This window comes from Aulonocara stuartgranti (assembly GCF_965226115.1).
Source record: "Aulonocara stuartgranti genome assembly, chromosome: 7".
NCBI classification, from domain to species: Eukaryota; Metazoa; Chordata; class Actinopteri; order Cichliformes; family Cichlidae; genus Aulonocara; species Aulonocara stuartgranti.
The window spans coordinates 48,306,998-48,330,955 of NC_138945.1; the positions used below are offsets into that span (position 1 = coordinate 48,306,998).

The following is a 23,958-nucleotide window of genomic DNA, read 5'->3' on the forward strand; positions in this document are numbered from 1 at the left end:
GAGGTGGCCCTCAAACACAGCAGCGACCTCTGACATCCTGCAGGAGCTCTGAAAACAAAGGTGACAATGTGTTTTGAATGGCCGCTTTTTAAGCAGAGCTGCAAGAAAATACGGTGTTTCATTAAGGGGAAACCGAGCGCTGTGCGCAGCTAAGTGGTGCTGCAGTTTCCGAGAACTGTCTGTTTGACGTTTTGATTTGTTTTCTGAGGAAAAGCCTGCATTGTTTGCTCCAGTCCCACCTCTATTGTGTGTCCCAGACCTTGCGTTTCAGCAAATTCAACCAGGGCTCAACACAATAACAGTGTGAGGTCTTTGCTGCTGTACGCGTTCGGTCGCTCACATCAGCTGGGCCTCTGTTTTTCGCTCGTTCTCGGTAGTAGAGGTTTCTCTTCGGCTCTCAGTTTTCATTCAACCACGTCAGCGCGCCCCTCCCTCTCACCCTGAAATCCAAAAGGAAATGACTATCCAATTAGAGAAAGCGGAAGATGGTTCAAGGTCCCCTTTTCGTTCGGGTGAAACATGACACGATAAGAGGCTGAGGGGAAAACACTGCATTGTGGTCACTTTCACTTCCGCTTCAGGGATTTTTCAGCCACAGAGTTTTCTGCCTCCTCCCTCCACATGAATCATTTTCCTGTGACAATCTGTTCAAATGTACAGAAGATTAGCACATCCTCCTCTTAAACTTCACTGTTTCTCGCCTGCATGAGCACTGGATAGTAAATCCCTGGAAGCTCAAGTCTCGAGCTACAGGATGGCCTAATTTATCAAGCCTCCTTGAAAACCAGCACCGCTATCTCTGATGCCGCGGTGCTTGGAGCAGGTCACACAGACATGAGAGTGGACAAAAGCAAGTAGAAGAGACAGATTTCTGTGGGGTAATGACAGATAATAATGGGGCTCTAACATAGGCTCCACGGCTGGTTTAACCCTTCATTACAACACAGGGCTCTGAATCTAAAAGAACTCAGTTGACTCAAGCTACTCTGCAGAGATGATGGGGGAAAGACAAATAATGTGAACGTGAAAAACAAAACGAAAAATAAAAAGGTTCCAAATCTCTAAAAGTCAGTAAAACGATTTTTAGATTCTCATCTGTCACAACAGTGAGAGGAATCTTACAGCGGAGCCCTGATCTCAGCATGTGATACCACAAGTTTTGGCGATACCAAGTAAATACAGGGCCAGTATTGCCCATACCAATACCGATTCTTTTTAACCTTATGTATTGGAGAGCAGTGTGTCATGATTTATGAGATGACTCATTATTAATTTGCCAATTCTGAACTAATTTTCATGACAACTAAATCACTGTCATTTTTACTTTCCACAATAATTAACGAACACAACAAAACAAAAACACCCCTTTGAACCATTCAGCTGGGTTTTTCTGGATCTGGCAGGTAAATGTGACCTGTCTCTAAAGCACTTGGGGTCACTTCTATTAAAAAAAAGATACATGTGACAAACAACAAAATAGTACTGCTTAGTTTGTTCAGCTTTTTGGGTGTCTGGGCTCTCCCTTAGAGATAGTGAGGAGCTTCGTCATTTAAGATTCACATATATAATCTCTACTCACTGGAGAGATTATATCACTCAGCTGGCTTGGAAAGGAGCTGGAAAAGGTGGCCAGGGTGAGGGAGGTCTGTCGGAAATGCATGGACGGATATTCCATGCAGTGGTTGGCGTTTACAGTTACATTTGAGTCTTGATGTTTTAGTTTATTCAAAACTTCCACGACATCCTTTTGTGTCTTTTCAAATCTTCCTCTTAGGTTAGTATTCAGTTTTGTAGTACTTTCTTGCTTCTTGTTTTAATTCGTTTCAGCTGTGTCCCATGACCCTCCTGTGTCCACTTACCTTGATTACCTCACGTGTGAGATTTTAAACCCCGCCTTTTGTCCGTTTTTCCTCCCAGTGTGTTCCTGTCTACTTTGTTTGGAACCTGCTTTCCTTTTCCTGTGGACTTTTGTATTCTGTGGATTTTGTACCAGCCATAATAAAGGGCTTGCTTTTAGTTATCCTGCCTGTCTCAAAGCTTTTGGGTCCTATTGTTGCGACCCGTGACAGTGGCCATTGCTTAGTTCTGCCCCATCAGTACTGTACAGGCCTTCAACACAGTTTAAAACAATTCTGATGATGATTTGATTTGATTTTTTTTCACTCTTTTGGCACAATAGGGAGAATGAATTACAATTTTTACAAAGGTATGGCTGTACAGTTTATCCTTTATAGCGACAATTACTACATTAAAGATTGACAGGATGAGTGACATTTGACTTTTTAAGACATGCAACAACATGCTGAAGAGGGAGAGTTCTTGGGGTTTTAGAAAATAATGAAATATTTCTGATATTCTCACCTATCTTCCTTCTCCTTTTCACTCACACTGAAGCCAATAGTGTTAGAATTAACTGTATAACAGTAATGGTGTGACAGCACCAACTGAATGTGGAGCTCCTCTTTGTGGACCGAGCGATTGTATTATTAAGCGAAGACCTCTGGCACTCAACGCTCCGCTGCGTCCTATCATTGAAAAATGGATGACGTGTCAAAAGAGAGTCAGCGGTATGTTTTGACCCTGGAGGCTAACGTGGGACCACAAAAGGGTCTTTGGCGAAGATAACTCTAAATAGGGTCATAAATCAAGGTCTTAGCTCAACGAGATCAGCACATGCTGTAGTTATCAAATCCTAAAGATCCTCAAGCAGAGAAGTACAGTCTTAAACTGTCCTTCAAAGACAGATTGATACTGAAGAACAGGTGCACACAAAATTCTCAATAAGACTACAAATGCGATTAATATCTTTTAAATGCAATATCCAAAACTATAAACAGATCCTCTGATGTCAAAAGGGCTTTGAGGCTCATTTTTATGCTTCTTTGGTTTCAAGACAACCAGATTTTTCCAACAAAATCTAAAACCTATGGATTGTTATTATTATAGAAAACACAGATTTTGTTCAATAAGATAATCTTGATAAACACCACTTTCATGATTTTTCAACGATATCACCGGAGGTTAAACTCTAATGTTCGGATATAAACTAACAACAGCAAGGTCACATGACTGCAGGGTCAACACCACTAAGCCTATATGCTCGCCATGATGACAATGCATGTGCCTATCTTCTCGTTTGGGCACAAGTGAGATTTTATTGACATATTTCATGTCGTAAAACAAATGTTGGGTGAACTGTCTGCCTTCTTTTATACATCCAACCACAAACCCACTGAAAAAATGACTAAAGAGTTGAGAGAACCAGAAGTACAGTAATGATAACTTATTTCCAGCTTCTAGGACTCATTCTTATGTCACTGTCTTGCCACATCACAACAACCAAACCCAAAAATCATGTCCTCATTGACTGAGATACAGAAATGCTTCAATTACATCTCCTTCAGTTTTTCCTGAAACCAAATGCCCAGTGACTATCCTTGGGCCACGAGGTTACCATAGCAGCAGCTGTGTCTCAGTCACCCTGTGTGCCCTCCCGAGACCAATCCTGTACAGATTAGATATGACCATCAAACGGAGGAACTTGATCCTCAGAGGATTAGAGCCCAGAAGCAGAAACTATGTGACAAACTCGCAGCTTTCTGTTCGCTCCTGCGACTCCGGACTGTCCTCCAAAACTCCTCAGAGGATGTTTTGAAAATGCTCACATTGCCTCTAGCCCACATATGTGTTTTATGTCAGCTACAAAGGGGAAAAAAAGAAAAGAGGCAGTTAAGGCCAAAGAGGAGAGAACAGAAAAAAAAACGAAAAACAGCATCAAATTACTCTACAGCGTCTGCCAAATCCTGCAGGATGATGTCAGAGATGTTCAAACACATTTTTTAATACTGTAATAAGGCTTCATGGCCGCCAGCTATTTTAGATTATTAGCATTTAGACAGATCACATTCATTATGACATTTTAAAGAGCAGAGGTTTGCAGGGACGGCCGAGGGTCCGTCTGCAGTATCAGCCACCAGTCTGCTTCCTACGCAGAGCCCCTGAGGGCAGACATGAGTGCTGTTAAGAGTGTGTGCATGTGTGCATTTGTGGCGATATCAGTGACGTGGGATTATGTACACTCAATTTAGTCCCAAGAATGCAGCCATCAGGCCAAAATAATCTCCCACAAGGCCTCAGGGCACGTTTTAGAAAACAGGGTGGGACCACAGACAATTTAACACTTACAAAAATATCATTGGCATGACTGAAACACATCATTGAAAAATCTAAACATGTGGCCACATTCTGTGAATTTTCACGCTTTAATATAAATAATACAAAAGACGTGTGTGAATCCTCTCTGGGAACAAAGAAGCCTATTACATCCTCATCAATAAATCACGTATGGATGCGATGGTGAAACAGATAGTCTGTTTCCTCACTCAGGAGGGGGGATGAAGTGTGCAATTTAAAGGTATAATAACATTTTCTTTTTTAAGTTTACGTTTCACTGCATCGTGACTCTTATTTTTCCTCTCCCCCCAAATTGAGAGACAGCGTAAAGCAAGAAAAAAAAAAGAGGAATAACTAGTAACATCTGCCTTTAGCAGTCTGCAAGTGTGACCTGAGTATATTCATTTTCTGTACCAGCCAAGAGCAGCGAGACAAAAACAGACACAGACAAAGCTCTCTACACTTCCCTTAAAGTGTAACCACAAACTCTCACCACATTCAGCAGACACAGACACACTCGAGGTAAATAAAGCCACAGACTACGTCAAGATGTGCTGCAGAAAACAAATGCAAATCATCAACAGACACAGCCATGTTGAGATTTTAGTTTACCCTCAGTATCCTCCTGCACCTAAAGCAGCTGTGTTCCTATCAGGGTACAAATAACAACAATTTCTTACCATACCCTGAACTGATTATGCTGTATAAGTGCATCATAAAGATCTATTATGGCTGCCACTACAACATATCCTACAGGCGGGTATTGGGTAGGCTCCACTATGCTGGGGTTAGCCCATAGATGGAAGTTATTATAAGAAGGATGTGCAGCACCAGGACCTGATATAATCTAAGCCTAATAGCTGACAAAGCCAAACAGGACTCAAAACAAGGGGCTCCTAACAGCAGGTACTCATCCAGGCAGAAATAACACAGGGCAGAACAATCCTGATCATAAAGGATCTCTACATGGGTAAGATGCCATTGAACTACTGGCCAATTACCTGCCTCTCCACAACGTGGAAGCTCCTCTCAGGCATTTCAGCCAACCTGAATAGGCATAAGTCTATACATGAACACAGCTCAGAAACACATTACAAATATCCCCATAGGGTCAAAGGTGGTTATCAGAACAGTACTAGGACTCTAAGGCCAGGCAGGCCAACCTGAGCACTGCCTCAATCACCTAAACCAGCCCAGCACTAACAGTAGATATGGATATAGATTCAGAAGTGGAGTGACCATCAGCCAGACATCGACTCACTGATCCATCTCACCAGCATCCACCAGCGTTGGAGCAACTGGAAATATATAATAGCAGAGATACAGTGCAGCTACAAGTACCTGGGTATCCCACAGGCCAAAAGGAACCCAGATACCCAACTGGAATAATAAGCTGGTCACAGGAGTAGATGGATACCACTGATGACAACATATGAAAACTGACAATGCACAGAGGTCTCCACGTGAAGTCCAGCACTCTGAGGCTCTATGAGCAACTGAAAGAGGGAGAGCAAGAAATACAGGGACTTGGAGCATTCACAAATAACATCAGGATGAAGCAACTGGAGATAGACAGTGATGAGGAACAGGAGGAGGAACTTTCATGGATGACCAACCACCTGTGTGGGATATACAATCGACAGAGGAAGGACCCGAGATGAAGAAATCCTAATAAAGGACAGCTTAAAGGACAGCACAGAGAATCTGATGTCGCTGCACAAGATTAGACCCTAAGCAGCAGATCCAAAGAGGCAGAACTCTATCAAAACCAACAGGACCCAAGTTACAGACTGTGCAATGGTGCTCCAGAGACCATCCACAACATAGCAGCACAATGTAAGATGCAAGGTGAGACACATACACTGAGAAGCATAACTAAGTGGTTGGGAAACCAGACAGGAACATATGTGGTGCATATGGACTAGAAGTCCCCAACTCCTTATGGGAGACCACCAAAGGGGGTCGAAAACAACAGGGCTAAGTTCCAGTGGGACTCTGAGTTCCAGACAAACCTCATGAAGAAAGGAATGATACATCTAGGCTAGGCTTTTTTCAGTGTGGGATATCCCCATCATTCATGACAAAAAACAAACTTTGAGAAGCTGGAATAAGGAAATGTGGAGCATTTCACCCCCAGCAACCACCTCCAGCTTTAGGAATACAGAGTCATTCCTATACTACCAAAGAGACACCTGACCTAGGAGGGGACCAGGAACATCACAGATGCTTGAACCACTTCAGATTAGATTGTCTCAAATTAGCTCTACTTCCCTACTTCAGTCATTCCCAAGTTTAGTCCCTTGGGAATAACTGAACCTCTCACCTGTCTAAAGCTGAACTCAGACAATCTTCAATACAGGGAGTGCAGAATTATTAGGCAAATGAGTATTTTGTCCACATCATCCTCTTCATGCATGTTGTCTTACTCCAAGCTGTATAGGCTCGAAAGCCTACTACCGATTAAGCATATTAGGTGATGTGCAACTCTGTAATGAGAAGGGGTGTGGTCTAATGACATCAACACCCTATATCAGGTGTGCATAATTATTAGGCAACGTCCTTTCCTTTGGCAAAATGGGTCAAAAGAAGGACTTGACAGGCTCAGAAAAGTCAAAAATAGTGAGATATCTTGCAGAGGGATGCAGCAGTCTCAAAATTGCAAAGCTTCTGAAGCGTGATCATCGAACAATCAAGCGTTTCATTCAAAATAGTCAACAGGGTCGCAAGAAGCGTGTGGAAAAACCAAGGCGCAAAATAACTGCCCATGAACTGAGAAAAGTCAAGCGTGCAGCTGCCAAGATGCCACTTGCCACCAGTTTGGCCATATTTCAGAGCTGCAACATCACTGGAGTGCCCAAAAGCACAAGGTGTGCAATACTCAGAGACATGGCCAAGGTAAGAAAGGCTGAAAGACGACCACCACTGAACAAGACACACAAGCTGAAACGTCAAGACTGGGCCAAGAAATATCTCAAGACTGGTTTTTCTAAGGTTTTATGGACTGATGAAATGAGAGTGAGTCTTGATGGGCCAGATGGATGGGCCCGTGGCTGGATTGGTAAAGGGCAGAGAGCTCCAGTCCGACTCAGACGCCAGCAAGGTGGAGGTGGAGTACTGGTTTGGGCTGGTATCATCAAAGATGAGCTTGTGGGGCCTTTTCGGGTTGAGGATGGAGTCAAGCTCAACTCCCAGTCCTACTGCCAGTTTCTGGAAGACGCCTTCTTCAAGCAGTAGTACAGGAAGAAGTCTGCATCCTTCAAGAAAAACATGATTTTCATGCAGGACAATGCTCCATCACACGCGTCCAAGTACTCCACAGCGTGGCTGGCAAGAAAGGGTATAAAAGAAGAAAAACTAATGACATGGCCTCCTTGTTCACCTGATCTGAACCCCATTGAGAGCCTGTGGTCCATCATCAAATGTGAGATTTACAAGGAGGGAAAACAGTACACCTCTCTGAACAGTGTCTGGGAGGCTGTGGTTGCTGCTGCACGCAATGTTGATGGTGAACAGATCAAAACACTGACAGAATCCATGGATGGCAGGCTTTTGAGTGTCCTTGCAAAGAAAGGTGGCTATATTGGTCGCTGATTTGTTTTTGAATGTCAGAAATGTATATTTGTGAATGTGGAGATGTTATATTGGTTTCACTGGTAAAAATAAATAATTGAAATGGGTATATATTTGTTTTTTGTTAAGTTGCCTAATAATTATGCACAGTAATAGTCACCTGCACACACAGATATCCCCCTAAAATAGCTAAAACTAAAAACTAACTAAAAACTACTTCCAAAAACATTCAGCTTTGATATTAATGAGTTTTTTGGGTTCATTGAGAACATGATTGTTGTTCAATAATAAAATTATTCCTCAAAAATACAACTTGCCTAATAATTCTGCACTCCCTGTAGAAGCTGATTTCTCCTACATATATAAACAATCATGTTCCTTCTGTCTCTAATCAGGCACGGTGGCCATAAATAAGGGTAGGAACATAAACTGCCCAGTGATTTGACAGAATTGCCCTCGCTCTCAGTTATCGCTTAGATAACAGACAGTGTTATATCAGATGCAGATACAAATACAGCCTGAACCCTTAAACATGCACACATATGGCTTTTAGCTTTACCCACAAGGTCAGTTTCATAAGTAATAGCCCAGACACACAAATACAACACATCTCTGCAACTGTCTGTAGAAGCTTTACCGATCAAAGATGGTTTACACTTCAAAAGCTTTCTAAAAACAATGATAATAAACCACATTTTCTTAAATTACTATGATTTTCTATCAGTTATATTAACACCAGATTTCAATGCTTGTCTGCATTAAATACACATGCATTTGCTATTAAATGTAACCTTCCTGTTAAACCTCAATAATTTCATTGCATCCAATTGATTTGTTGGTGGAATGACCCAGTTTCCCCACATGAAAATTTCATCTTGAACAAACACGCATGTTCAACACATTGCTGGCAACACAAAATCACTGCACAGGATTAACACTCACACATCATGAAAACAAAAGGCACATCTAATCACACACACACACACACACACACACACACACACACGGCAATCTAGACATATAGCGCAGACGCCGTCTCCCCTCCCCCTCCCTTTTTCCTCCGTTTCTCCATCCAGCCACCAAATCCACTTAGAGGCCAGTGTGTGACTCGCTGATTGTTTTCTCTGTGGCAGCAGCTGCTCTGCCTCCCTCCTCTGCCTCGGTCACCTAATCAACTGTCAGTCAGCTGGAGAAGGACTGAAGAGGTCGGAGATTAAAATTTCCTTCAGTAATGAACACATCCAAGGTCTCTAATCCTTCAGAGCCCAGCCTACAGATGAATTTAAAGCAAGGATCCATCAGATTTTCGTGTCTTTTATTTATACAAATTATGTCAGAGATGTGGAAAGCAGACTCTGCAAAGACTATTCACCAAAAACAAACAAATAAATCAAATAAACAGAAAAATAATGCAATCAGCAAGGCTCACTAGGGCTGGGGTTTGCTTGGATATCCTGTGTTTTTCTGAGAGTAACAAAGGTGGAAGACCTAATCTACAAACAGGAAGTAGCAAGTGGCTTTAGCGATGATGCTGAAGAGCTTTTTTTTTATTTGAATAAAAAAAACAAAAAAAACCTAACAGACAGCACAGAGTAACCTGGCACTTGATGTTTGGCTTTTGAAATTTCCGGGGTTGGTGGTGGGGGAGACAAACAAACTCAAAAAGCCTGAATGGAGGTTGCCAATATAGCATGTACTAATGAGGATGATTGTACGAGCATGAACCACATCTAACCTGTATCTGTGCTCATTTTTATTCAGTTCAGACACACAAACAAAAATGTTCATTTTATAATCCTGCTTTTATAGCGCTGAAACAATACGTCATGGGGTATTTTATATATTTGTTAAAAAATTTTAAAAAAGAAGCTACTTAAATATAAATATGCTTATTTTGATAAAAAGCGTATCTCAAGTAGGCCTGCAATGTGCAATAACAATATGACTTGATATAAGTAAACAAATATTAAAGATTTATCGTAAAAACTAATCTAAAACATTTAATTTACAGATAAAATATTACATGGTAACTTCCTCTGGTCTGTTTTTAGCCATCCAGCCACTTTCTGTAATCAGCTGTTCAGCTCTGGAGACATCAGTGTACAGAAATCTGTCGTCTCTTTAATATAATGAAACTAAACTGCACTCCTCTTTTGGAAAAATGAAGGAAAAAAAAAAAAAAAAAACACAAACTCAGCAACCATCTTTTTCCAGAAACTATGAAACAGGTTCTCAAAATAAAATCCACAAACCTCTGAGCAGTTTCAAGTAGGAACTATTTACTTTCTGTTGAACTAAACCCAGCTGAACACAACCCATCCCTTTAAAGTGTGCCAAGTGCGTCGCCTATTTGCACACTTTTTGCTTTAGTAAATACACAACTGACACAGACATGCTTAAGCACAATTTTACGCAACAAGGTCAAACGTTTGTTTAAGCTTGAGTGCGTGGCACATGCAAATCACATGACTTTTGTCATGTGATTATGTGCTAACCGGTGTTAGCCAGTAGATCTCATCAAGTTTGTGTAAAACTGACTAAACATCTTTTGTATTTGTTTGTTTGTTTTTTACATCTACATAATCAATGATAAATGCAATCCAACAGATTAAAAATATATTGTATAGTTAAGATACATGGTGTTGCAGCAGATGCAGATTCACATGGTCATTTTTCAAAATGCAGCTATGCAGGAAGATGACATCTGACACATGATTGTGGACATATGTTATTAGTGTGAGTGTGTGTGTGGGTGTGTGTGTGTTTGCTGAGCGTGTTATGACTCAAAGACCCTTTATTCACCCCCATGTAGCCACAGCGGGCCAGCTTTCACACCCTCCTCAAACTAAATTAAACCCCACTGTTTCCACCTTGATCTAAACTAGACACACACACACAGTCATGCATCTGTCCTGAGCTTGATTTGTACACACTCTCTTTCTCTGGTGGACTTTTAAGCGCCGTGACAACAGCCAACCACAACGCAGCTACTCCGAACCCTCGAGCCAATCACTAGTCTCCCTTCGTTTTTTGCCGCCCAATGAGAGCACTCCCTCCATGGATGGTTTTATACCAACGGCTTTCATCATTGTTCCAGATGAGATTGTAGCTCTGCTGCTGCTCGGCTCTCCTCTTCGCACCAAAGAGCATCTGCTGCCTGAGAGGAAACTGAGAGCTTTTCATTAGCGCCACAGCTGCAGACACGGCAGACTCCCTGATGAATTCATACTGTACGTTTCACAAAAAATATTAACTGTCGCTCCTTCTTCATCGTCTCTGCAAGCTGTTTATCACTCATCCTTGCTACGTTACACTGGTTTCCATCATTTACAGTGTTCATCATGCTTTACAATGTTACAATACATGAAAGTGTCCACTGCTCATTAGGAGAGCAGCACACCATTATATTTGTTAAGGATTCATCTATCAACTCGACATAATCAGTATCTTAAAGACAAAGACAACTAGCAAGCACTGACATTTTAGAAGCTGAAACCTGTGAATATTTTGGCAGTTTTTCAAAACAAAAAGGATTCACTGTGGAGCGAATAAAAACCATTTTCAATTTTTAATTGTCCAGAAAAAAGAGACAAAAATAACCCACATTTAAAGCTGCTGTCTTATATCTTTCTATCTGCTGATGCCATCATTTACTAATGGAGAAAGAGAAAAAAAAACAACCCAGACACAACTGGAGATTTCTTTAGGACAATGTGGAGGCGGATCTAAAAGCAGCACCTGAAGACAGTGAAAACATTTTTCATCACAATAACAGACATTTAGGTGAAAATCCATCTTACCTGATGCACCTCTGTGAAGCTCATCAGCAGTGTCGGGTTATTGTTACCAACTAGCTGCTTATTTGAAAACGAGCGAGCGAGTCTGGCTCCTAGCAACTGCTGCCTGACGGGGAAGGTTGAAGAGGTTACGCTGTCACAAGGACCACAAGCCTGAATGAATGAACAACGTGCAGCAGAGAGAGGAGGAGGAGAAAGTAGAAGAAGAAGAAGGACCGAGCTTTGACCGCCTGCACATCCAAACACTAACTAATTGCTTTATTAACATATAAATAAAAAAAGATGAAAATAAGACAAAGGAAAGGGGAAACACGGGCGGCCATGAAAACACAGCGGCTGCAGGCTTTTGTTGTTGCGGCCAGTGTTTAGAAGCCCAAACAAGACAGACACGAGCTAATGAAGAGCCTAATAGAGAGGACTAAGCTGCTTCATTGGTATGCCTTTATCAGTTATAGGTGGTCATCAAAGAATCAGTTGATTTTTTCCAAATGTTACAAAAAGGTACAAAATTCTCATCAAAATCTTCATCAAAGTCTTCAAAATAACCGTTCAGCTCTAGTTTCAACAACATTGACAAGTACATCTATCAGAAAAAATGATACTTGGATACTGTTAGTACAAATTACTATCAAATTAGATACTTTTTTGCAACAGTATTGATACCAACACTTCTGTGTTCACCTCCTCCAGCTTAAACGGAACTTCAGATAGCCCCTCCCCTCAATAGCAGCTGAACACACATCAATAGTAGCGCAACTAACATGACACTGATTTTTACATCTTTAAGAATTTCAAGAGGTCAGTAAAGCTCTCATGTCAGCAACATTGAAGTATTAAATCTCTATCATAAATATTACCTGCTCAGCATACACATTTAACCGTTAACCTTTTAAGTGTTAACAATTATCTGTTCAGTTACCATTAAGATGATCATTTTAGTCTCGTAAATGTCACAAAAATGGACAACATTCTCTTCAAAATTGTTCAAAGTCTTCAAAATAACCCATTCTGTTTGACCAAAGCCCCCAAATTCTCCCAAAGTCCTTTTACAAAGGATTTCCAGAGGTCAGTAAAGCTCTAGTTTCAACAACATTGAAGTACTAAATAGTTATCATAACTGTAAACCTGAGAGAGGACTAACAGAATAGGTGTTGTTGTGGTAGATTATGTAGCAGAAGAAGATGCACTGACTAGTTTTTGGACATCAAGTAGGATTTATGCTTCTGTGGTAAATCTCCACCGCAGGTGCGTCATAACCACCAACACTTTTAAAACTTTACACCATGACCGGACATGCACCTCCGCAGACATGGTGGGTACATTTCTAGGAAAGCTTTGACCAAATTCTTCTAATGCTGTTTGTGTGTAAAATAAAAAAGCTAAATCACATGTACATGGGACCTGTGAGACAATGTCACTTCCTGCACATGCAACACATGATTTGGTAACTTTGGGCTATTTACAGCAAACTCCAGTACAGGACGATGACTGAACACTGAGACAGAGACGCCGTACAAACTGCATCTATAGATCCCGTGACTAAGGCCACCGAACCACCGGATCCTACCTGCTATATTCGTATTGTGCCGTCCCAGTTTAGAGTCGTGCACCAAAGTAGGACAGGCTGCAGGACAGAGCAACTTTCAGACAACCTTGGCAGAATGACTACGCTTTTATAGCCACACAAAGGAAAGTGAGACGCAAGAAAAGAGGCATGGAAGAAAATGTGACCAAGAAGAAAATGAGGGCAAAAAGAAAGACTGTTAGGACAGGAATAGTTTACATTTTTTTACACTGATCTCAGCAAGACACCTTTGACTGTTTTTCCTTTCAGAAACACAGAAAACCTGAATTTCTGACTAAGACTAAAAATCATGTCAGGGGTGTTAAACTCATTTCAGTTCATGGACCTCACAGAGCCTGATTTAATTTTAAATGGGCCAATTCTGTGAAAGCATTGCACAATAACTTGCATTTTTAAAAGAACATTTTTCTCTAGTAGGAATGTGATCAGGACCAGTACTTACAGTACCTTTTGAACTGCTCAAAACACAAATCTACTTGTTTTTATTGTAGGGGTTTTTCTTAGTGTTCTCAGAAAAAATGACACTCAGATACTAACTGATCTTGAAATTTACTATCAGATTAGATACTAATTTGCAGGTATCGATACAAACAACTCTGTGATAACCGCCTCCATCTGAGCAGTCATCTGAAAGTCACATGGCCCCTCCCTTCACTAGCAGCTGAACACATCAACAGTAGTCAACAGTTAACTTGACACTGATACCCTGGTCTTTATGAAGAATTTCAAGATGTCACTAAATCTTTCCATTGTTTTAACAACATAGAAGTATTAAGCAGGCATCATAAATATGAATATATATTATGTGTATGTATATTAATATATTAATGTTAACTTGTCATTAAGGTAGCAGCCAGCAGCTATGGCTAATTATAGAATAATAACATTATTTGTGGGTTTAGACAACAATTGTTATGTTAATAGAAAATATTAATTAAAACAATAACACAATTATTTGTGTCTAAAGAGTACTATGTTTCTCTAAATCTCCCAGACTGAAGCTAAGGAAGGTCTACCAACAACTACACAGACACAGTGCCAGCCTGCCTTAACAGGTATTTGATCAGCAACAAAAATACAGTCACAAGTAGGGCTGCACGATTTATCGTTAGAAAATCGCGATCTCGATTCATACTTATGTGCGATCTCATTTCCAAATGACAACGATTTAAAAAAAAAAAAAAAAAAAAAAAAAGACGATGACGATTGTACCGCATTTTGATCCGGGACGTACTCTGCATGAAAACAAGCGCTCACTCTTCCTGCTCAACAAATGACAAGGGCGGAGCCTTATACCACGTGATACAGAAGCTGTGCCGTGTGATGCTAAAATTAGCAGGGAAAAAACAACGGAGAGCACGTCAGGGATGACGAGAAAGTGACAGGAGGAAGAAAATCCGTCCCGGTCAACCACCCAAACATCAATAACGGGAACCTTATACAGCGCTTCCCTATACACGTCGAACTCCCGCAGGCACAAAGAAATTACGGAGGCTATCACTTATCACCTGACCAAAGATATGGCTCCCATCAACACTGCAAAACGAGGGATTTAGGAAAATGATCAACACCCTAGACAAACGCTACACAGTGCCGTCCCGCAACTATTTTTCTATTGTTGCGCTACCTGCTCTATACACGCAGCGTCGAGCAACGGTGGAGACGGAATTTCAAGCAGTACAACATTTTGCGGCAATGACAAAACGTGAGACATTTGTTGTTTTTATGTTTATTTATTGTTTTTATGTTCAGTCTAAACTGTTACGAAGTTGATGTGCAGTTAATAAGTGCAATAAATATTTATACTGGAAAAGAAAATCGTGAGAGAATCGTGATCTCAATTCTAAGCCAAAAAATCGTGATTCTCATTTTATGCAAAATCGTGCTGCCCTAGTCACAAGGCTGTGGCTAAATTTACATAAACCAGTACTGCTGTAATTTTCTTTTTTAAAAATGATTTCTCTTAATTTTGGCTTTTTTAACTCTGTGGTATTGAAAATAGCATTGAGTACTGAGTATTTCCCTGGGTGCAGGTTTTGATTTTGACATTATAGTGCTGTGACAAGCATGCTCTGTAAACCATCTTCTTAAAATGTTTACCTGGGGCATAATCAAGATTTTAAGAAGCAAAAACCATAATTCCAAGAGAAATACACCCGTTGCTCCACTCCCTGAAAAATATGACAGCATTAAGCGTTCTTTATTTTTTCCTCATTTAATGAATAGCTCATGTATAAAACAGATGAGGGACAGCCTGAGATGTCTTGAGATAAATAAGTGTGATTTCTTATCTTAGTTTTTTCACAGTCATTCAGTCTACATGTAGCTGCAGTTTTTTGGAATCGGTAGGAAATTTATGCAATGTTTGGTGACCAGAAGAAGCGTTGAGTGTTGAGAGAGCGGCAATCCAGCAGCAAGGATCCCGACTTCATCAAACTGAAAGCGCCACACCCAACTCTGGTCACAGACTGCTTTGTTCTGGCTCTGGCCACTACTGTCTCTTTCTCTCTCTCACACACTGCCAACAGCATACTGCAACAAAGCAGTGGCAGACAGCAGGTCACATGGTTGTCCTGCCTGCTTGTCGTACTGTGCATGTATTCAAATTCCTCTCGCATGTATATCGGCTGCCAGCTCCCTTCAGCAGGGCGTCATTTGGCTACGACTCCCGACCCGCAGCCGAGGCCGCAGTGACTGAAGCCAGACTCTGCAGCCTGCAAACTAACTGACAGAACGAATATGAAACAAGCACTTATTATAGATGGTAGTTCAGCATTTAGGGAAGTGACACAAGCGTGGAATAACGCAGCCCCCCTTCAGTCTGTAGGCACCATGTCAAAAACATTTAAAAAGCGAACCACTGACACACAAGTGAGATGTGACATTATCGACTGCCTCGGAACCCCAAAATGACACGGTGCTAATTGCAGAGGGGGGCAAGAGTTTTTCTTACTACTGATTTAACCTCACAGGCATTTTCACAGGCAGAGTCTGGCAGACTTTAGGGGAGAGTGGCTGGCTGAGCTAGATCTGTCAATCTGGGCAGCGACTCCATCAATCTGGTGTTAACACAGTGAGACAAACAGTGCAAGCATCAGCATCATGAGCAGAGCTAAAACACACGGCAGGGCCTAATACTGGCCACCTGAACTCACTCGAGGGCTTTAAGTGCATGTTCAACCATTTTCAGTTGCTGCTTATAACTTCATATGAGCATAATAATAATAATAATAATAATAACTGAAGGAATTTGAGATTTTTCAGCATTTCTGGATAACTTCCTCTGAGGTGCGTCCATTGTTTCCAAGAGCTGAGGTTTGGATTCTGGCTCCCCTCAGCTGCTTAACACATAAACTCAATAAAACAAACAAACAAAAAAAGATCAATGTGATATTTTATGGATGACTCCAAGGAAATGGCCTTTAGTCGCCCTACTAATCTACTCAAAAGCCATTTGAGCTCTAACACAGTGAACTTGCAATCTTAAGAAATGAATGGAACTAATGACTGACAGACCACTGTTCACTTAAATGTATGGTCTGGGGTCATGTGGATCATGTGAGCACTAAGCCACACAGAAGTGGACAAGGAAAGGGAGACAAACTGGAAATGTTCACAGGGAAATTCCACTTTCATACAATTTGGGTTTTATATCAGTTGTGATAACTCTGCTCGCTCCCAGTTGATAATCATGAAAGAGGGTAAATGGCACCAATATTAACACAGTCCTATAGGATTTGTTTATAGGTTTTATGTACCCAAACTGTCAATTGTGATGGATCTTTTCAGAGAACATGTTTCCATTTCATCTTTAAATGGCTCAACGCGCCTTTACAAAGTATGCAAACAGTTTTAGAGATAATTACAGCATTTGAGTGTACTCACTACAGGCATAATTTCCAAATAAAGTGGTTAAGATAATCTGTGAACCAGACTCATTTGACTACTTGCGTATTTCGCCCTGCTAAGCAAAAGCCATAAAGTACAGTAGAAAATGCTACTTTAAAGATACCACAATTATTTTCTTAACTGTATGTGACGTAAAAGACGTCCTTTACTTTTACATTTTAATGCTCGTTAGCGTTTTGGTTTTCTGGCATACAAATTCAGTGTTTTGATCGTTCTATTCACAGAAATAACAGCCAGCTGAAACTGTTGCACTTGGTAAATGATTTTAGGAGAATTAAGAGAGAGAAAATGATACATGTATGCATATATACTTGAATATGCAGCAGTCTTTAATATAGGACTTTAGCACAAACTCAGACAGCAGTATCTTATCTCCTGTCCCAAATTGTTCTTTGTAGTGGTTCAGTCCACAGGGAGTAAACTAAAACTCATGATATAATTCATTGGAGGCTGCCAGCTGCATTATTAGGACAGGTCTTTACTGGAGCCAGGGACAAAGCAGTTTAGCTAAACGTAACGTGTAGCTGGCGAGGATCAACTTGAGTTCTTGTGGTAAGTGACACTGTTTCCAGGTTCTTGGGCCAAGTCACATTCTCTGTGGTTAGTTTTTGCAGAACTGCCAAAAACCTGAAGTTCCTCCAATGGCTACTTGAAGCTGTTTCCAAAACTGAATAAATCCCATTGACTCCCAGGCTAAAATGCCAAACTTTAGAGGTGAAATAAACACTTTTACAGCCTGGTATAAAAATGGTTTTGGTCTGTTTAGCCAATTTCACTCACTGTGACTGTTGGGTAAAGCTTAAAATTGTAAATTATTATGGGCAGTCCACTGTTGGTGATCGATGGGTGACAGTAGATAAAAACACTGAGCTGCTTGGTTTCTCTGATACGCAGGTTTTGTTTTAAACCTGTTTCTACACAAGCCTTATTTAGCATCCTATTAATCAGCCTTAGCTGTCCCCAGGTCTACCCTCTCATGCAGTAGTTGACAACACGCTGACCACACACAGCTTTTAAAGTCAGAGTTCCACCGAAAATTCCTCGTTATATACCATAAATATACTGCCTTCAGAAACTAGTAGAGACATATAAGGGTAAGAGACAGGGTCTTAATCTGCAGAGGGAGTCTCACTGCTGGCTGATTTAAAAGGAATCCTTCAACATGTATCAACGCCTAAACTCGCTCGTTTAATGATCCTCGTTCCCTGTCAAAGTCTCTCTTGCTGCCTCTCCATCTGTAACCAGCTAGGCAGGATGGAGGGGAGAGGTGCCGCTGGCTGCTCTTTGCCCCCGGGCAGTGCCAGGGGACTGATCCATGCCCTCACCGGCTGCTACCTACTGTAAGAACCACAATCAAGTGTGCCTATTCTCTATGTCAAAATAAGCCCACCAATAAAACCAAGACGTGTTTATTTCCACAAGGCGAATACTCGTTAAATGGTGCCTAAAGCAGTGACAGCCATAGCATGAGGTTAATGAATAATACAAAGGAGATGTGAGAAGCGATAATGGATGCAGAAATCCACGGAGAGCCGGGCTTTGAGCAGCTGTAGGAATAACAAACAGCGGAGCCCCCACCAAGAAACAAGCCATGTTGGAATCAAAAGGACTTCTGCTATCATGCTAACAATCTGCACCACTGACACTTTTTATACTGCAGTAAATCCTTTCAAGAAGCTTCTGGAGAAAACAAAAGTGAAAGGTATTTTAATCTCATCAGACAGCTGCACAAAAGAGAGGTAGGAATTCTCACCGGCTGTCTCTTTGGTTTGGACGCAGCTCCTTTGAATGTTTTTCTCTAAATAACACCTAACAAGTAAAATGCGCTCGTGAATTAACCCCACCTGCAGATGACGGACGTAATAAAGGGATAAACGTGTCTGTGTGGGGATTATTTGTTGGATTCAGGAGTTTGTGAGAAGGACTTCAATCAATGAAATGAAGCACTTAAAGACTCTGTATCTGACAGCATCCACGCTCTTAACAAGCCAGCTTCTGTCTTCACGGTGCACATGTGTGACAGAGGTCAGCAGGTCACAAGGCGGCCTCAACTAACAGCAGAAGTGTGACAGCAATCGTGTTTGACTGAGTGATCCAGCCGGCTGGAGAAAATGTGCGACTGTTTATTTTAATGCACCCGTGTGCTGGTGTATGTAAAAATGAGTTTGTTAGGAGCAAATTGAAGGACACAGCAACATCAGATGCACGAGACTACAAGCTAAACCACCACTGATAACAGGATTTACACAATCAATACTCTGCCAGTGCTACATTGTATCTTCCTTCACATCATTTTGGGAATAAGACAGATTAGCGAAGGCATTAAAGAAAGCCAAGACAGTCTTCTTTATATAACATTTTAAAATGTCTTTAATCTCGTGGCATGAGTATGTCGAATCTAAAATGAAAACGTCAGCGTCTTCCAGCATACACTCCTTCATCAGGCAGTGAAACAGATTTCGTAAAAGCACCGGGTCTATTCTAGTGGTGTTCCACCAACACATTGTGGCAACAGTGGATGCACCACCAAGAGGAGGTCTCTTCTAAACATGGATCGAGTGTAGGAGTTTAAGAGGGGGTTAACACAACAACTAAAGCTTTTATTCTAGAAAATAGATAAGAAATGAAGCTTTATAAACTCCTTTTAAGAAGACCAACAAATATGTTGGTCTCTACTACATTTGTGCAGTGTTGGCAAGGATTTCCCTTGCTGCCTTAGGTTTGTTGTAGATGGCTGCGCATAACTGGAGAACCCCAAATGAGATAATGCTTCAGGTTCAGATACAGATGTGCAATCTGCTGACAATACGCAACTGCAAAAATGATGGGGAATAAACAAGCATGTTTCTGCATGTTTGCATGTGTTGGAGTCCCGACTTCAGGTCAGGAGATGAGGCTTGAGGTGAGGAGGAAGAGGATAAGATTTTATTCAGTTGGTGGTCAAGTTGTCTATTTTCTCTATGTGTTTTAATTTTTTTGTTCTCCGATGATAAAATATAGATATGATTTTTCATAACTTGAGTTTACAGGTGCACGCAAATGCCTCAGAGTTCAACATGGGAGTCTATGAAGACTGACACACTTTCGATCTAATCAGGCTAACTTTTTTAACATTTTCTGGACAACAGTTGAGGCCTCGGACAAAACCACAACATGTATTTCTTGCTTTGAACAGACAGCTTTGGTTCTTTCTGGGATAGCGCTATATCTTTTATATTATGAATTTATATCTAACAGATGAAAAAAAACACATTACTTTTTATGTTCATCAGAATCTAATAGTAAATGCAAAACGTCAAACTGTGCACTGACATGCCTCGGTGCTCCACAATGCATCGCAGTGACTGTTTTTTGAACAATGTCTGTGAAGGTTTGTTTCCTCTCACACCACAACCACCACAGTCCATGTGGGTGACACCTAAAATAAAACTGTGAGAAATCTCATACTATAGTTGAAGCAGACAATAGAGGGGTCTAAATACAACGAACACATAAATAAATATGGAATAGTTATCAATTTAAGGCCTTCATATTTTCATTTACATTTGTCTGATCAGGGTTAGAAAATGTGAGGGCAAAACATAACAAAAAAAAAAGGTGCATAAACGAGCCATGGCCATGGTAAATAAAATAAAACTAGTGACAACTGAAATCTGACTAGTTAACTGCAGTATCTTTTCAAAATCTTTTTGTCAGCGTGAATCCAAAGATAGATGCCTCACACACACGCATGCACACACACCATTCACACCATTGTGAATGGCTCTATAAATACACCAGCTTAGAGATGCACATAGCTGCTGACATGCTATATGTGGCCTTAACCTCATCCTGATATTGTTTTACATGAAGCCTTGAGTATTGCTGCAGCAGGTTCAAGAATGAGTCAGCACCTCATGCAAGGACAAAGAGGGTCCAGATTGTTCACACAGAAGCTATTTCTCTTCATAAATGTAGTTGTTCACGGACTTAAATCCATTTGAACTGAATTAACTCGTTGTGCTTAAGCTATCAGTCAAACTGTCTGATCAACAGTCTTTTAACGTGCTTATTTATGACAATAACAATAACCAATTTTACGCTGCAGCTGCACAGATTTGACCCGTTTCTTCTTTAAAAATTCAGACACTTGGCTTGGTAAATATTCCCTATTCATACTACCGTATAAGCCTCTCTTTTCTAACCCTTCCTTCACACCTTTCCATTTGCTTTCCTGTTTCACATCAACCAAACAAACTGCAGATGTGAGAGCAATGAACCACAAGACTATGATTTATCCATTTTGCATTAAAAAGTCAAGAAAAACCCAAATCTAGACACATTGGTCCAGAGCCTCAAAACAGCTGTAGAAAATAGATTAAAGACTTCCACTGTTTATGAATTATTGAAATGACTGGTATTGCTCTTTTAGTGCCTTGAGTGCTCTGAATGTGTTGTAGTGTTTATATTAACTTGTGAGGAAAAATAGCCTCAATGGCTGCTCTTCCGCTTTCACAAATGTCTTCATCTGCGACAGATTTAAAAACGAAACATCTCTGGGCTGCTTTGGAGCTCCTTCGGCGCACTCACGAGCCCATTCGCCAGCCAGCTGTCAAAGCAATGTTTTCAGTTCTGCTCTCAAGGGCCTCGCCACTTACATAATGACTTGCATGAAATGTTAACGTCAGCAAAGTTGACACTGCAAAAAAGCAGCATGTTCCTTATCCCGAACCGGCAACGGGGAGAGTGAAACCAGACAGTTGAGCTCAAGAGCACCCGGAGGTGGTGAGAAGTGTTTGTCTCTCCTTGCCTGTCAAAGACGTCCACCCAAAAGTGCTGTTATCTGTTTTCGTGAAAGTGCCATCACTGTGGCATTTCATGCAGATTGCCACAGGGAGCGGAGGAGGAGGGTAGAAGTAGTACTGGGGCTTTTGGAGCTAGTGGATGGAGACCTTGATGGCACCGGTGGTCTGACTGAGGCCAAGCAGGCATGTTTTAACCTGTCAGCTGGTTTGAAATCACCTCATTTTGACTCAGACTCTCACTCAAGCATTATTTTATTTTCATCCTCAGCCTGACTTAACATCACAAAATGGCTTGTACTTTTTGGTATTACATCACACCAATATTTCCTCTACCTGCTCTCTCATTCCAATCTGTAACAGGCTTACAGCTTAAAATCCCTCTTTGGTGTTGACAGCTCTACTTTTGTCGACAAGAGTTGTGTCAGACTTGTTGATCTGATGGATGTGTGTCAAATTAGTGCATTCTTTAGTCACTAAATTGCATTAAAAAGTTGAATTACCTACGTTTCGAAATCAAACCATTCGGAATCTACGATCAGGCCGGAATCAAAGTATGTTTAGACTGAAGGTAAAGCAGAACACTGCTCTAAGTGCACGCTGATCAACAGGACATAATACAGGATCTATACTGAGCCTCGTCCACAGCAGGTGAACATCATCCTGCCCTGCTGTAAAAGAAAAAAAAAAGCAGCCATGCCCCATCAGCAGCAGCAGCGTGATGTCAGCAAGCTGAGAGGCTCGCGCTTGACGAAAAAAAATTTCACCACCGAGCGTCATGGAGCTCACAGAGCGCGTTAGCAGGGAGGTAGATGACACAAAAACAAAGCCCCGCAGCTGCAGCTCCAGCAGCCCGTCCTCTGCGACACAGAGCCCGCCCGGGTCAGCGCCTTGTCCGTTTACACCAGTGCGTCACGTTTATCTGCTGCACCCCGCCAGATGTGGAGTCTCGCATCCACCAGCCAACATCTGTAACCGTACCCGCACATTTACTGCATTATGTAAGAAAACAGGGTGACATTCATCCGAGGCGGTGGCAACGGTGGAAGAGAGTGACGTGAGAAAGGTGTAGGGTGTGTGTAGGCATCATAAGGTGGAGGGTATTTTTGAATGACGGTGTGGGTTAAGGTGTCCTGGTGAAACATCTGAACTGGGGTGGCGGGGTGGGGGGTGGACAGGAGGCTGCAGCCGATGAGCTGACTGATCGGGGCAAACAGCAGCTCCGCAGGACGGAGGTTTGGCATTCCTCACCCCGGTGTCTGCTCTTACTGACAGCGGGAGCTGAACAACACAGAGCTGAAAGAAAGGAGAAAAGGAAGGCTTACCTCCTCCACCGTGCCTTCAGTCTGAGCACAGCCCTCCGCCACAGACTGTCCTTTTTGAAGAGGAAGAGCAGACCTCCTCACCAAAAACACCCGTGCTGATTTTTTTTTTTTTACCGCAGGGAAAAAGCCGCCGTCGTTAACAGAGCGCGTATCCGGCTGCTCAAATCTCCAAAATGTGCCGCAGATAAGATCCGGTCCCTCTGTCCGTGTCGTACTCCCGGCAGCTTCTGTTTTGGGTGCTCCCGTCACGTCTGCCCTCCTCCCACAGCAGCTCCTCCAGCTCCTCTGTGCTCTCTTCTCGCTCTCTCTCCCTTTTTTTCCTCTACGAGCCGCGGTGCTGTTACCGCGCGTGGACTCGCGCTTGCGCGTTCACGTACACCGTAGGATGGGCGCTTTATAGCAGTGATGCTGGTGGGTGGAGGTGGGAGACTGCTGTGAACCAACAGCGATTGTTTTCACGTCAAGACCTGAGCAATAAAAGTAGTTTTTGTTAGTTAGTTTTTTTCTGAGAGGAATTAACGTGTTGGCTCTGAGAGTGTCACTCAGATCATGACGTGCTGAGGGGTGTGGCCAATACTGACACACCCAATATACAATAAACTAACACACACAGGAAGATGCATAAATTGGAGTAAAATATCTTTGTACTTCTGGAAGATTTACGACTGAATTTAGTGGAGGTTTTTACAGTATGGTGTTTTGCATTAAGCCAGTTATAAAATGACCAATATACAAATCAGTACTACCTGCAGAATCAAGTACTTATTTTGAAGATGAAATCCAAGCCAAGGCTTACCTTATTTATTTAATACAGATCA

The 23,958-nt window shown here is 41.6% G+C and overlaps 1 protein-coding gene across 17 annotated transcripts in view; it reads right to left on the minus strand.

Annotated features, from left to right (window-relative positions):
• Window positions 1–23,680, minus strand: part of LOC309709734 (unconventional myosin-IXAa-like) — a 155,694-nt gene extending 132,014 nt beyond the window's left edge. For all 17 annotated transcript variants that reach the window (XM_082538521.1, XM_082538520.1, XM_082538527.1 and 14 more), the window contains exon 1: window positions 23,141–23,680. The gene's annotated coding sequence lies outside the window, so the exon portion shown is untranslated. The remainder of the gene's footprint in view (window positions 1–23,140) is intronic.
• Between the last annotated feature and the right edge of the window lie 278 nt (window positions 23,681–23,958).